A 13780-nucleotide genomic window follows, 5' to 3' on the forward strand; every position below is an offset into this window, starting at 1 on the left:
GGAAACCTCTATGGAACCATGGATGGAGGGCTGCCCTTCCATTGGGCTTAGAGAGTTTGTGCCAATATATAACAGATGTAACTGCAGAATTGTACAATTTGTACATTTTACCAGATTTACAAAGAATGACATAACAAATACAGACTATAAATGTGATAAAGCGGATGTGGGAGAGATCTGGCTGCAATATCTGTCACCACATTGATTGATGGAGCGAATTTGGTTGATCTGATTGGCCAGGTGGATGTATAATTTCTCCCTTACAGATCCAGGTCCGCCTCTCAAAAAATTGGACATTTGGTTACAGTTCGTTATGCCTAATCCCTAATAGGATAAATGATCCCTCCCAATTTATCACCCATTAAAGTCATAGATCAATCCATGAACTCCCAAAGGAGAACTGCTCTATATAGAGGGTAACAGAAGGGGATCCTGGTCTAGGGACCCCCCTTTGTTACCTTCCCATGCCCTAAGGGTGTCTAAAGCAGACAACCCCTTTCCCTGCTAGAACCTCCAAATTACACCAAGTTTGGCACATTACGTGGGTGGTCAAGCTCAAGGTCCTCAGGCGCATCAGTAATGGCGCTGATCGTGGCAGCGCGGAATTCTTTTATGGAATCTTCTTTATGACACTGGTTTATGACCTCATAACAGTTGTCATGGTGACTACAGGGTCTATTACTGATGCAGGGCACAAGTATTAACCCTTTCATCATTGGTAATTTGCTATTGTTATAGAGGCAGATAACTGCACTTGTTACCAAGCAGGGGCCTTATCATTATGTCTTCCCTTAGGCACCATAAGAAATACAGATTACAAATTAAACGTGCAAGTTTGTCATGAGTGTTTTGCACTTTCTAGATCCAGAGATTGGGTTTATTACTAGCACTTTACAAAGAAAAAAAAAAAGAGGAAATTACTTGTAAAATAATATTATTGGGAATTGCATTTCAAGCATTTTCCTAATGTGCATTCTACATAGTTACATAGGTTGAAAAAAGTAGGGGTGGACATTAACAGCTTGGGGCCCAAGTGCAAGAAATGTGTCCGAGCCCCCATCTTTTTATGGCGACAAAGCTACAGATATATATATATATACACACAGTGGGGGAAATAAATGTTTGATCCCCTGCTGTTTTTCTAAGTTTGCCCACTGACAAAGACATGAACAGTCTATAATTTTAAGGGTAATTTTAACATTGAGAGATAGAATATCCCCCCCCCCCCCCCCCAAAAAAAAAAAAAAAAAATCAAGAAAATCACATTGTATAAATTAGATAATTTTTTTTGCATTTTGCAGTGAGAAATAAGTATTTCATCCCCTACAAACCATTATGAGTTCTGGCTGCTACAGACCAGTTAGACGCTCCTAATCAACTCGTTACCTGCAGTAAAGACAGCTGTCTTACATAGTCACCTGTGTAAAAGACTCTTGTCCACAGACTCCATTAATCAGTCAGACTCTAACCTCTACCACATGGGCAAGACCAAAAAGCTTTCTAAGGATGTCGGGGACAAGATCATAGACCTGCACAAAGCTGGAATGGGCTACAAAACCATAAGTAAGACTCTGGGTGAGAAGGAGACAACTGTTGGTGCAATTGTAAGAAAATGAAAGAAATACAAAATGACTGTCAATAGACATTGATCTGGGGCACCATGCAAAATCTCACCTCGTGGGGTATCCTTGATCATGAGGAAGGTGAGAGATCAGTCTAAAACTACACGGGGGGAACTTGCTAATGATCTCCAGGCAGCTGGGACCACAGTCACCAAGCAAACCATTGGTAACACATTACGCTTTAAAGGTTAAAAATCCTGCAGTGCCCTCAAGGTCCCCCTGCTCAAGAAGGCACATGTGCAGGCCCATCTGAAGTTTGGCAATGAATACCTGGATGATTCTGTGAGTTATTGGGAGAAGGTGCTGTGGTCAGATGAGACAAAAATTGAGCTCTTTAGCATTAACTCAATTGGCCGTGTTTGGAGGAAGAAGAAGGAAGTACAACCCTAAGAACTTCATTCCAACCGTGAAGCATGGTGGGGGAAACATACCTTGGGGGTGCTTTTCTGCAAAGGGGACATGACGACTGCACCGTATTGAAGGGAAGATGGATGGCGTCATGTATCGCGAGATTTTGGCCAACAACCTCCTTCCCTCGGTAAGAGCATTGAAGATGGGTCGTGGTTAGGTCTTCCCAGCAAGGCAATGACCCAAAACATACAGCCAAGGCAACAAAGGAGTGGATCAAAAAGAACTACAGTAAGGTCATGGAGTGGCCTAGCCAGTCTCCCGACCTTAATCCCATAGAAAACTTATGGAGGGAGTTAAAGCTCCGATTTGCCAAGCGACAGCCTTAAAATCTTAATGATTTAGAGATGATCTGCAAAGAGGAGTGGACCAAAATTCCTCCCGACATGTGCACAACCCTCATCATCAGCTACAAACAACGTCTGACTGCTGTGCTGCCAACATGTGTTTTACCACCAAGTATTAAGTGTTGTTTTCCAGATGGATCAAATACTTATTTCTCACTGCAAAATGCAAAAAAATGTATCTAATTTATACAATGTGATTTTCTTGATTTTTTTTTTGGATATTCTATCAATGTTAAAATTAACCTACCATTAAAATTATAGACTGTTCCTGTCTTTGTCAGTGGGCAAACTAAGAAAGACAGCAGGGGATCAAATAATTATTTCCCCCACTGTGTATATAATTATATATATACAGTATGTAGATTGTATGTATCTACCTCCTTCTAGGTTGTGCCTGGATATGTACACCCACTATATACTGTGTATGTCTGCACCACTTCAGTGCAGTAAGGCGACATTACTGACCACGGAGCAGCCGTGCTCTTTAGAGCTGATGTATTTTTATTTTTGTGAATTGTTTCAGCTGCCTGAAGACCATTGCTCGCCATCTACCATGGGCATGCTGCAGATCCTCGCTAAGTTGCCATCTTACTCCCTGGCATCAGGATGGTTAATAACAGTACAACCCATGTGCAGACAGATTTGTCTGACTCCTTACTGGACTCCAGCAACGCATCGGCTGTGATCCCAGCAGAGAGTACTGCGATTCAGGACTATCTCCGACCATGCCGGTCGTGGTCATAATTCACCGGTATCAGAGGAGGACAACTTTGGGACATTGTCCAAGACATACTCCTCAAGAACTGTGTTTAAGAAATCGTCTCCAGAGGTCCAGGACTTGAGATATGAAGAGGGTGAGGACATTACTGGGGGCACACAACCCACTCATAATAGGTACAGGGGAAGAAGAAACACTCCGTACTGGTACTTCCTCCAGTGTAAGGCCAAAATAAAGGAGGGCAAGGTAAGAATGTCTATATTGTTATTCTACTGGGGATCCGCAGGGGAGGGATCGCACATCACAATGCTAGTTTACAATGAGGCATACCAGACAATATATGTCCTTCTATAATATATCCTCTTATAATTTCCTATTGTGTCAAATATTATGCAATTACATTGTCCTAAATGATTGTATTTGCTGATCGTAACCTTAACGGTACGATGGTAGAGTCACCACTAGCACCTAAGAAACACAGTGAAGCCTGGTAAGTGTCCGGACGGAGGAGATAGCCATTGATGAGAAGCATTATTTTTTAGGATCATAGCCATGACTGTTATAGCATTTGCATAAGTCGCCCTTGTGCCATGTTGTTCTCCTTTTTTCAAGCAATGTCTGTAATCACAGTAAAACTATTGCAGTCTTCACAACACAGCCCGGCTCTGCTACGATTATGGAAATCATGTCCAAGAGCAATAAAGAAAAATATTCACATGTGTTTTTAAGAAATTGCTACTGTTTTTTTTTGTTTGGATTATTTATTTCTTTTTTTATGTTTGCATTATTTTGCATTATTTTGTCTTTTTGCTACTTTTGTTGCATCTGTGCATTTTTACGTTTTTTCTTTTGTTGCTAATCACAGCATGTTCTAAGTTTCGTGATTTACTTATTTTTTTTCTTTCTTTGCTTTTTCTATAAATTTTACCATTAGAAAATGCACCTAAAAAATCATACACCTGTCTGTATGTGTCAGAGTTGTCTTGGGGTCTCATCTGTTTATTTAGTAGAGTAAAGAGGGAGGAGGTGAGTAAGGACATAAGTGTGAAGTGCTGGGTCCTGATTGCTTGTACAGTTAGGTCCATATATATTTGGAGAGAGACAACATTTTTCTAATTTTGGTTCTAGACATTACCACAATGAATTTTAAACAAAACAATTCAGATGCAGTTGAAGTTCAGACTTTCAGCTTTCATTTGAGGGTATCCACATTAAAATTGGATGAAGGGTTTATGAGTTTCAGCTCCTTAACATGTGACACCCTGTTTTTAAAGGGACCAAAAGTAATTGGACAGATTAAATAATTGAAAATAAAATGTTCATTTCTAGTACTTGGTTGAAAACCCTTTGTTGGCAATGACTGCCTGAAGTCTTGAACTCATGGACATCACCAGACTCTGAGTTTCCTCCTTTTTGATGCTCTGCCAGGCCTTCACTGCGGGGGTTTTCAGTTGCTGTTTGTTTGTGGGCCTTTCTGTCTGAAGTTTAGTCTTTAACAAGTGAAATGCATGCTCAATTGGGTTGAGATCAGGTGACTGACTTGGCCATTCAAGAATATTCCACTTCTTTGCTTTAATAAACTCCTGGGTTGCTTTGGCTTTATGTTTTGGGTCATTGTCCATCTGTAGTATGAAATGACGACCAATCAGTTTGGCTGCATTTGGCTGGATCTGAGCACACAGTATGGCTCTGAATACATCAGAATTCATTCGGCTGCTTCTGTCCTGTGTCACATCATCAATAAACACTAGTGAGCCAGTGCCACTGGCAGCCATGCATGCCCAAGCCATCACACTGCCTCCGCCGTGTTTTACAGATGATGTGGTATGCTTTGGATCATGAGCTGTACCACGCCTTCGCCATACTTATCTCTTTCCATCATTCTGGTAGAGGTTGATCTTGGTTTCATCTGTCCAAAGAATGTTCTTCCAGAACTGTGCTGGCTTTTTTAGATGTTTTTTTAGCAAAGTCCAGTCTAGCCTTTTTATTCCTGATGCTTATGAGTGGCTTGCACCGTGCAGTGAACCCACTGTATTTACTTTCATGCAGTCTTCTCTTTATGGTAGATTTGGATATTGATACACCTACCTCCTGGAGAGTGTTGTTCACTTGGTTGGCTGTTGTGAAGGGGTTTCTCTTCACCATGGAGATTATTCTGCGATCATCCACCACTGTTGTCTTCCGTGGGCGCCCAGGTCTTTTTGCATTGATGAGTTCACCAGTGCTTTCTTTCTTTCTCAGGATGTACCAAACTCAAGATTTTGCCACTCATAATATTGTAGCAATTTCTCGGATGGGTTTTTTCTGTTTTTGCAGGTTAAGGATGGCTTGTTTCACCTGCATGGAGAGCTCCTTTGACCGCATGTTAACTTCACAGCAAAACCTTCCAAATGCACCACACCTCAAATCAACTCCAGGCCTTTTATCTGCTTAATTGAGAATGACATAACGAAGGGATTGTCCACACCGGTCCATGAAATAGCCTTGGAGTCAATTGTCATATAACTTTTGGTCCCTTTAAAAGCAGGGTGTCACATGTTAAGGAGCTGAAACTCCTAAACCATTCATCCAATTTTAGTGTGGATACCCTCAAATGAAAGCTGAAAGTCTGAACTTCAACTGCATCTGAATTGTTTTGTTTAAAATTCATTGTGGTAATGTCTAGAACCAAAATTAGAAAAATGTTGTCTCTGTCCAAATATATATGGACCTAACTGTATATCCTGCACTGCTTCTAGCACTTCTATTGCTCTCCTCTGAAGACATGTCCCTCTTGTGTGCAGCTGGCCGAAGCCCTGGACCTCTTCCAGGAACAGATGCTGAAAGAGGAGCGGCTGCAGCCGGAGGAAAGTAACTACACTGTTCTCATCGGAGGCTGCGGAAGAGTTGGATATATCGTATATATAACGTATTGACGGCTCTGTCTGACAGTCTAATATGTATGGGGTCCCGGACAATTTTTTGGGGGAGTTAATGATCCAGCATAACTGATCATTTAATTTGGCTGATCATTATGTTCTGGAGATAAGGTGCCAGTAGACATGTCTGGTGGTGACTCTCATAGAGAACACAGGAGTGTATGGGAGAGATGGCTGCCAGACAACTGTTAAGCGCGGGCCGTCTTTCATCCAAGAGCCATCTAATGTGTGTGGCGGGCTTTATAAGGTTGGTCTGTGACCCCTTGATAATGAGCCATGATAAAGCAGCATTGGGTAAGCTCCAAGGAGTGGCCAGTAAAGTCCTTCTGCCTGTGTTCACATGCATGGGATTAGCCGGGGTCCATGCCGTGGTGGCTGTGCTCATCAGGCCCTGGACACATTAGTCAGATCTGTACAGCATGTTGCAGCTTATTCTGAAATATTTATAACAAAGCCCAGATAATGGTCACATTAACTGTGGCATGTTTGTAGCTTTTTAATGATTTAATACCAAAATGATCTTATTTACTCTGTGAAACAACCTTTAAAGGGACTTTCTTGTTTCACAAAACCGCTGTTCCTGGCTGCAGTTTGTTTAAAGAAATTACAAAAACCGTCTGTTCTCTATTCATCCTCCCCAGGTCCAGCGCAAAGTTTTTCCTGCTGCTCCCGCTGTCTGTTATTGTCTGCAGCGCTGACAACACATCTACAGCTCTGCAGCCTGTAGCTACGCTCAGCGGCTCGTGCCGTTAACTCGGGCCGACCTTCAGAGCTCACTGACTGATTTATTCCATGGAGCTTAACATGTGAAAAAGGGGATATACATAACAAACAACAAGTACAATAATCTTGAACAAAAATGCAACGGCAAACTGTTACAGAGGGAGAGAGGGCCTCCCCGCGAGGGCTCACAGTCTACCAGGGATAGGTGAGGGTACAGCGGGTGAGGGTAGAGCTAGTCATGCAGCGGTGTGGTGGAGCGGTGGTTACTGCAGGTTGTAGGCTTGTCGGAAGATGTGGGTCTTCAGGTTCCTTTTGATGGTTTCCACGGTAGGCGAGAGTCTGACATGTTGGGGTAGAGAGTTCCAGAGTAGGGGGGAAGCACAGGAGAAATCTTGTATGCAATTGTGGGCAGAGGAGATAAGAGGGGAGTAGAGAAGGAGATCTTGTGAGGATCGGAGGCTGCGTGCAGGTAAGTACTGGGAGACTAGGTCACAGATGTATGAAGGTTTATAAAAAATTTCAATAAAAAACATTGAAACACAGATATATGGGGGAGACAGGTTGTGGATGGCTTTGTATGCCATGGTTAGGGTTTTGAACTGGAGTCTCTGGGTACATGGGAGCCAGTGCAGGGATTGACAGAGAGGAGAGGCCGGGGAACAGCGGGGGGGCAGGTGGATTAGTCAGCTAGCCGAGTTTAGGATAGATTGGAGGGGTGCAAGAGTGTTGGAAGGGAGGCCACAGAGCAGGAGGTTGCAGTAGTCGAGGCGGGAGATGATGAGGGCGTGCACTAGTGTTTTTTTGCAGATTAGTGGTTGAGGAATGTGCGGATCCGGGAGATGTTTTTGAGTTGACGTTGGCAGTAAGTGGAAAGGGCTTGGATATGTGGCTTGAAGCACGGTTTGTTTCTTAAAAAAAAGAAATGCTGTGTTGGAATAGGGGTTGTCTGATATAGGATAACCCCCTTAAAGTGAATCTGTCACCAGGTTTTTGCTATCTAATCTGACAGTAGCATATTGTATGGGCAGAGACCCTGATTCCAGCGATGTGTCATTTACTGGGCTGCTTGCTGTAGTTTTTATAAAATCACAGTTTTATCAGCAGGAGATTATCACTAGAGGACTAGTAAGCCTGCTGCTAGGTAGTCCTCGGTATTCATGTGCTCTGTATAACCCCATCCCCACCACTGACTGGAGTAAAGCTGCCGATCAGTGGTGTGGGTGGGGTTATACAAAGCTCAGCATTCAGAGAACTACTAGAGCTGCAGCAGATAAAACACTGATTTTATCAAAATAGCAGTAAGCAACAAAAAGCGTGAGATATCACTGTAATCAGGGTCTCACCCCTTATATCATGCTGCTCTCAGATGGGGCATCTAAAACCGGGTGGCAGATTCCCTTATGATTTAACAGCACTTTCAGATGACTTTTTAGAATAAGGAGAACTATATAAGGAATAATTGCCACTCATTATACACTCCTGAGTGTACATGAATGTATGGGGAGTGTACATTATATGATTGGTATCCTGCATTTTTTCTCTACATTATAAGCCTCAGCATTTACCTTTTCTGTGCTCTGCTTTCTCTCCCTCCAGCTCCCCCTTCCATAGGTTTATAGGGGCATCGCAGACATTTTTGTTGAAATGAACCTGTCGCGTTCCTCCCGTTAGCGTTCGACTTCCAGTCACCGGGGTGGCACTGCTCTGTGTATAGAAAGTGGCGCCTGTAACTGCGACCCCTGTAGTGACTGATGGCAGCTCAGCATTAGGGCCGGCTGTCAATCAGGGCTGGGGGCACGGTGACAGCCATCACTCTCTATACACAGAGCGGTGACTGAACCAGTGCCGCCCCCATGACTGATACCCAAACACTACTGTGGCACCCTGCTACCCACAGGTACCACAGGACCCAAAAGGGTGCATGGACGGACTTCTCCACAAGAGGCCCTTACTACACACAGACACCTCCACCCTTCCACCTCATACCACCAGAAGGAGCCCTGTTAGGGATATATATATACTGGAGGGTGGAGTTAGGTAGGGAGAGTGTGCTCGCACTTGAGATCAGTGAAGAGGCAGCACCTGTTGAGCTGCTGTGCTGAGGGTAAGCTAAGGCCTAAGCACGTGCTGAAGCCTGAGGGCCTAGAGCGTGGCCGGAGGCAAGGAGAGAAGAGAGGAGTTAAGGAGCCAGAGGAGCATCATAAGCTCACCCCAGAACACAAGCCGGACGCCGGGTCCGTGCCTATAGGTTCCTCTATGCCCAGTAGGAATAACTTGTATATCAGGAGGATTCCAGACCCCTCTTCAACCTGAAGCTACAATCATCTACAGAAATAGGAACCACGAAGGCCCCAGCGTCCAGGGATAGTGGTAGCCAGAGAAAAGTTCTTACTACCAAGCAGACAGGTGAGAGAGTGAAACAGTACAGATGCTAGGTCTAGTTCCAGGCTGGTCAGGAGCTTCAGAGAGAGAGAGAGGAAGAAACCGATCAGGAGTCCTACTACCTGCTCACTGGGGAGATTTCAGAAGTGCACCCTTCCTATCAAGTACCCTGGACCATACCTGCCGTTTACAGCAGTAAAGGTACTGAAGCGAATCCCCTGTGTGCGTGCCTGTTATTCTCCCCTGACCCAGCTGGGCCACCTCTCACCTGCGTCCCTTCCATCAAGCCTGCCCTGGGGCCCACTCCGCCTGCGGGGAGCAGAAACATCTCAGCTGCCATCCCATCACCCCTGGAGGTCTGCAGCGCGCTGGTACCCATTACGAGGAACCACAGGTGGCGTCACGAGACAAAACTGTTATTCATCCCTTCATGTAACAAACCCCTTTTAAAGAGTGACCTCAGGGTATGGGCCCCGGAGCCGACTGCCGTGACAGCCCACAGAAGGTCAAGGCCTGGGTACCGAGTTTTCCCCATATCCCCCTGGGTGAGTCACTACCAGGTACAATAAAGTTCATTTCCTCCTGGCAGAGGGAGTCTAAATGCTGGCACCGGGCAGGTTCAGAATGCTATTAACCTGCAGAGTAACCCCATATCTACAGGTTGATAGCGTTTGTTCACGTGACAGGTTCCCTTCCCTTCTCCCACAGATTTAGCAGATATTGAGAGTGAATGATTAGTGCAGGAGACCAAAAAATGTCTTTTAAGTGACAAAAGAAGAAGGTTTATCTGATAATGTATATTACAAAGTGTCTTATCTTTACTTGCACTATTGATTAATGAAATCAGGTTAGGCTGGAGCAGGAGCACAGTGATAGGACAATCAGAGGGAGACACTGGCAGATCGTGCTGCAGCTTATTCTAGTAAGGAGTTTATCTCACTTCAGTGCTGAGCACTTCTACACAACCATATCACTACCACTGCTTCTGAACATGTGCTGAATGGAAAGCGGGAATCCCTCCCGCCTGTGTGCGATGTGTACGTGAGCAGTCAGTGCAGCATTCTCTACCCACTAGCTGAGAGATAACTGAAGCTTAGCGCTAGAGCCTGCAGAGGGGAGAACTGGTGACAATTGCAGGACACACAGGGGCCAGAATAGAATATACACATAGCAGTAGCCACCTGACATGACTGTTATGCCCTCAATATAACATTCATTGTGTACGCTGTCCATCAGTGTACAAGCTGTGGGGATCTGACCGAGGCCGGCAGTACGAGGCACTCACACTTATATGGATCTTGCTGTGAAGGGGCGTCAGCGCCCCAGTGAGCACCATGGACCATTTGTTCTGTTAATTGGGAGGACCAATAACGTAATGCAGTAAAGTACCTGTACATTATCTGATAATGCCCTGTATATTATGTACTTACATTATTATTGCTATTATTACATACAGTTTTTACAGTACAGACTCATTTCTTGTTACATCATTTAGATGAAAAAGCGAGGTCTGGTTCCCACAGATGCCACATATACTGCCCTGTTCAACGCCTGCGCGGAGTCACCATGGAAAGACTCGGGTCTGCAGCACGCACTGAAGCTGCGGAAAGAATTGATGGACAAGAACATTGCGCTTAATCCCATCACTTACCGGAGCTCGCTGAAGGTCTGCACGCTGAGCTCAGGACTGCAGGGGAGCTGTGAGCTATTTAAGGTAAGTCAAGGTCACAGTCCTGGTCACCCACAATGGAGTCCGTATAAGATGCCCCAATCGTAGATTAACCGGGAGGGAACAGCATCATTGTAATCATTCCACGGGGAATCACCAGTGCACCATGTCTGGCCGGGGACTTAGCCGCCATCAGAAGGCACCACCGGAGTTCAGTTCTTCTGTGGGGACCAGGGGGTCACTTACTAAATCTGAGAAAGGTGGACAGCTCGTACTATCTACTACCAACACATCCACTGTCAGCTTTAGAGATAGGAAGATGGTGCTGGGGTGTAAATTTTCAGCTAGTTAGTATGTGACCTGTTAGGGGGGCACAGTGACCCCACTGATCCTGGGCACTGGTGCAGCACTGCGCCCCCTTCACTGTTTTTTTCACTGGCCACCCGGCTGTTCTGGGAACGGCAAAGTGACGCTTTCCCTGAGATTTTGATTTTGGTTAGATTTCTCTTGCAATACTCAAGCAGTGATGTCGCGAGCTGGATAATAACAAGCTAATATGGTCTTCTTGGGTTTATAGGAAATTGCACAAAAATTCCGTGTCGTTGGCCCTGAAACATTCACCGTCCTGTTTATGGGATGCATAAAGGATGAAGAGCTGGGCTTCCTACAAGCTCTGCAGGTATGGCTTGCTGCACACATCCTACATCCTATATCCGTACAGTGCACACTTACCTGGGAATTATGTCTCACACTTCCGACATGATGAGATGCGCAAAAACATTGAGGAATCATGGAGCAACTGTTCATTTTACTAATACAGATATTTCTTGCTGCAGTATTTCTGCTGAAGTGACGATGGGGCATGCCGGCTGAGGGTGGGACTCTTGGAGTCTCTGATGACTCTGTTGGGCTCGGTGCACATTACGTTTGTGGCCATTGTTGGGCGCATACACATAGAAGGTGCGTGCCCCCTAGTGGCCACTGTCAGGATGGATGATGAGGCATCCGTCCACTATTGGGACCCATTGTAAAGAAATGTATACCGCATTGCAGAGGTCGCTCTACATTTTTTACAGAAGAGTAAAAATCCTCCTCATAGTATTTTTCAGGAGTATTTTTAGCCAGTCTTTGAATATTAGAGAAGAGGCTGCAACCTGTGCTTTGCTCTACCGCTTCACCATCTTTGACGTATATTTACATCAAAGGTCGTGTCTATGCCTTTGATGTGATCTCGCACACCGAGTCCACATATTTCCCTGCACATGATGACTGATTTAATCAACCATCATCTGCCTTTAATAGCTGCTGATGTACTGTTGCTCCGCCTGCTGCTATTAACCCGTTAAATCCAGCTGTCAATCACTGACAGCGGGATTTAACGCACGTCGGCTGGAAGCGCGTCATACATCCTGCCACGTGATTGTGGGGCACCGATGGGTTGTCATGACAGCTGGGGGTCTGCTGATGACCTCCCATACATGTCATTATGACCCTCCTATGGGCCGGCGTTCATAGAAGATGGTGATTTCTGCTATAGATAGCAATGTATGTACAGCACAAGCGAGCAGACGATCGCCGCTCCAAGTCTCCTAATTAATCTGATCAGTAAACATTGTAATGGGGAAAAAATCAAAATGCCAGAATGACGTTTTTTTGGCTGCCACAGCATTGCAGTAAAGTGCAACATCAAAGTGGTTGCAGGGAGTATATAAGGATATGTAGCTCACAAACTCCTAAATATATGATGTTTTCATTTACAATGTATCTAATTTATACATGTATATAGAGAGTACTGAGCATGGATTTGTAAGGTTTCATAACTTCCATGCTAGACAAAATTCTATAAAATAAATAATTTGACAATTCTTTCATGGCCGGAGGTGATAATAAACTGATATAACCGTGTACACTAGTAATTAGAATTCCCTGGGCTCGGGTGTAAGAGGCAATATTCCTGATGATCAGGGTCCCGTGTAGGGACGGTCACTGCTGTATACCATCTAGTACAGAGGTACAGAAGCTGGCGGCGCTCCCATAACCTCCGGGCTGCTGGATTCTATCAAACATCTCCATGTTATTCTGTATACAGTTATATTCTTCTTTCCATCACAATGCGGTGGGATATCACTACAATATGCCAACATGGTGTGATTAGTGGAGGGCGGCTGTCAGTATGCCCTGACTTTAGAATTAGATTGAATAATCCTTCAAAGGGGGTGTACAAAGTTTAAAAGATATCTCCTATCCATAGGATAACTTCCCGATGGATGGGGTCTGACTGCTGGGAGCCTCACCAATCCTGAAAACTGGGGATTTGAAGAGTCCTTTGTGACTGATGTGATGGTCGATCATTGCTGCACCATACATTCTCTATGGGACGACTGAAGCTCTGTGCTCGGCTGGTCTTCAGCACTCCCATTAAGAATGAACGGAGCGACAGTGCGTATACTCAACCACCACACCATTCATCGTCTGTGGGACTGCCAGAACTAGTGGAGCGCTGCTGTTGGCTATTTTGGGCAGTCCTATAGACAGTGAATGGAGGGGAGGCTGAGCATGCTGCCTGTTCTTGGCTTTGCTAGGGGTTCCAGCAGTCAGACCCTCAGTGATCAGTAAGTTATCCCCTAACCTTTGGATAAGAGATGATTTTCTATTTTGGCAATAACCCTTTAATTGCATCCATGTGGTTATTTTCCCCCTATCCTGTCCACCTTTATTATGTCCGTTATTCCCTCTGGTGGTCTGTGCAGCCATGTAGTGTATGTCTGTACTACTCAGGCTCTGGGGGCCGGAGCGTGCAGCTACAGAGCAACCTGCTCCACATCACTGCCAGGAGGGGAGATTTATTGCTGTGTAGTTAGTCCAGGTGGTGCCGACAAGTAGAGGGAACAAGTTCTGGCAATCCTGCCAAAGGAACACAGTTATTCCTGCACCGGACCTGCATCTCCGGTGTGCGGCGGCCGGGAAGGTGCCCGCTCTCCTCAGGGAAGATG

Source organism: Phyllobates terribilis, unplaced genomic scaffold (assembly GCF_046119375.1).
Source record: "Phyllobates terribilis strain yellow unplaced genomic scaffold, ASM4611937v1 Scaffold_445__1_contigs__length_1489776, whole genome shotgun sequence".
NCBI lineage: Eukaryota > Metazoa > Chordata > Amphibia > Anura > Dendrobatidae > Phyllobates > Phyllobates terribilis.